This window comes from Nansenia antarctica (genome assembly GCF_963989245.1).
Source record: "Nansenia antarctica genome assembly, chromosome: 11".
NCBI lineage: Eukaryota > Metazoa > Chordata > Actinopteri > Argentiniformes > Microstomatidae > Nansenia > Nansenia antarctica.
The window spans coordinates 103477-105976 of NC_137681.1; the positions used below are offsets into that span (position 1 = coordinate 103477).

General features: G+C 50.9%; 1 pseudogene across 1 annotated transcript in view; it reads right to left on the reverse strand.

Annotated features, from left to right (window-relative positions):
• LOC308167437 (actin-binding LIM protein 1-like) overlaps nt 1-2500 on the reverse strand; it is a 74969-nt pseudogene that overhangs the window by 36676 nt on the left and 35793 nt on the right. The window contains exons 5-6 of the transcript in view: nt 2404-2500; nt 2068-2161 (exon numbers count right to left, since the gene is read on the reverse strand). The exon at nt 2404-2500 is cut by the window's right edge and continues 30 nt beyond it. The product of the transcript in view is annotated as an actin-binding LIM protein 1-like (transcript). The remainder of the gene's footprint in view (nt 1-2067; nt 2162-2403) is intronic.

Here is a 2500-nt window from a genome sequence, read left to right on the forward strand (position 1 = left end):
GCTGGGTGTTGCAAGTAAGCACAATAAGACATAAGAATGATAAAGAAACCAGTGTAAGCATCAAACAATATTGAAATTATAAAGTAATCAAACTTTAAAATGTTTTTTGGGGAGATTTCAAACAATCCTGAAGCTCTTACCTCCGACAGGCAGCTTGTGTTCACTCCAGACTGACTCCGTTCTCCTGGAGAAGAACAATGTCTTTCTCTCTCCCTCCCTCCCTCTCTCAACCATTCTCTCTATCATTCCCTCCCTTTCTCCTCTCTGGAGACTTGAGAACCACGCCAAGCTTTCCCTCCATCTCTCCTCCCCTCCTCTCCTCCCCTCCTCTCCTCCCCTCCGTGTGATTGTGTTTAACAGCAGCGAGACTCGGGCCAACTGGGAGGAGGCTAAGGGAGTGGCCAAACCCTCTCTGCTCTCAGAGCTCCACACTGCTGTGGTCAGGTCTGCAGTGTGTTCAGGTCTGCAGTGTGTTCAGGTCTGCAGTGTGTTCAGGTCTGCAATGTGTTCAGGTCTGCAGTGTTGTTAAAGTATTTCATGTCAACATTCCAGCTCGGTTCGGTCACGATACGAAGGTTACGTTTCTAAAAGATCCTGATGTCGTTTTGACCGAAAGTTTGAAGATCGGCTCAGAGCAGCCTCTCTCAGCCTCTCTCAGTCTCTCTCAGTCTCTCTCCAGTCTCTCTCAGCCTCTCTCAGCCTCTCTCAGCCTCTCTCAGCCTCTCTCAGCCTCTCAGCCTCCCTCAGCCTCTCTCAGTCTCTCTCAGCCTCTCTCAGCCTCTCTCAGCCTCTCTCAGCCTCTCTCAGCCTCTTTCAGCCTCTCAGCCTCTCAGCCTCTCTCAGCCTCTCTCAGTCTCTCTCAGCCTCTCTCAGTCTCTCTCAGTCTCTCTCAGCCTCTCTCAGTCTCTCTCAGCCTCTCTCAGCCTCTCTCAGCCTCTGTCTCAGAGCAGCCTCTCTCAGCCTCTCAGCCTCTCTCAGCCTCTCTCAGCCTCTCTCAGTCTCTCTCAGCCTCTCAGCCTCTCTCAGTCTCTCTCAGCCTCTCTCAGCCTCTCTCAGTCTCTCTCAGCCTCTCTCAGCCTCTCTCAGTCTCTCTCAGCCTCTCTCAGTCTCTCTCAGCCTCTCTCAGCCTCTCTCAGCCTCTCTCAGCCTCTCTCAGTCTCTCAGTCTCTCTCAGCCTCTCTCAGCCTCTCTCAGCCTCTCAGCCTCTCTCAGCCTCTCTCAGCCTCTCTCAGCCTCTCTCAGTCTCTCTCAGCCTCTCTCAGCCTCTCTCAGCCTCTCTCAGTCTCTCTCAGTCTCTCTCAGCCTCTCTCAGCCTCTCTCAGTCTCTCTCAGCCTCTCTCAGCCTCTCTCAGCCTCTCTCAGCCTCTCTCAGTCTCTCTCAGCCACAGTCTCTGTCTCTGGTGCAGCTCAGTACTGAGTGTGTGTGAACGGGCGGGCCGCCTCGGTCTCTGGGGACACACAGCTCCAGATGTTCAGTGGGCCGGGGGAAGTGAGAGACTCCAGCCTAACGACCTCATCCACCCACAGCAAGGCTGAGCAGCGGAGGACTGGACCGTCCGTCCGGCTGGTATTTCAGTAAACAGATTAATTAGATGATGATGTTGATTGGAGCTGGAACGCCACAACAACACCATAGTGATCGTTTAGTTTAGTTTAGTTTAGTTTAGTTTAGTTTAGTTTAGTTTATTAGTTTATAGTTTGTGGACAGTCCCCGTTAACAGCAGTAAAGAAGTACATGGATCAGCTTTAGCCTACATGGCTAATCTCCAGCCCCGGCTTAAGTTGTTAATATGCAGCCTAAAATACAAACCTTAATCCATATCTTAACCCTAACCTTAACCCTTATCTTAGGCCTAACCTTAACCCTTATCTTAACCCTAACCTTAACCTTAATCTTAACCCTAACCGTAACCCTAATCTTAAGCCAGAGCTCAGAATCTCAGGATAGGATTCCTCATTCTAAACAATGAGAAACTTGAGTTTTTGCCAAAGGGGATTTTGCTCAAAACAACCGGCGCCGTACTGAAATGTGACTCCTAGGATCGGGGGAACGGGTCAGGCTCTTACCTCCAGCACCTTCCCAGTGATGAACTGCTGGCAGGCTTCACACTGGACCCCAAAGTGGATCTGGTAGTCCTTCTCACAATAGGGGGCTCCGTCCCTGGGAGAAGAAAGACGCCCATTGTCACGACGTTCACATTCCATATGCAGCATCATCTCTGAGCTATATCCCAAACAGGAGGGTCGAGAGAGAGAGAGAGAGAGAGAGAGAGACAGAGAGAGAGAGAGAGAGAGAGAAAGACAGAGACAGAGAGAGAGAGAGACAGAGAGAGAGAGAGAGAGAGAGAGAGAGAGACATAGAGAGAGACATAGAGAGAGACAGAGAGAGAGAGATAAACGTACTTGCTGATGTATTCTCCACTCAGCACTTTGCCGCAGGTTTTGCACTTGAAGCAGCCCAGATGCCACTGCCTGTCCAGCGCCAGCAGAGCCTGACCGT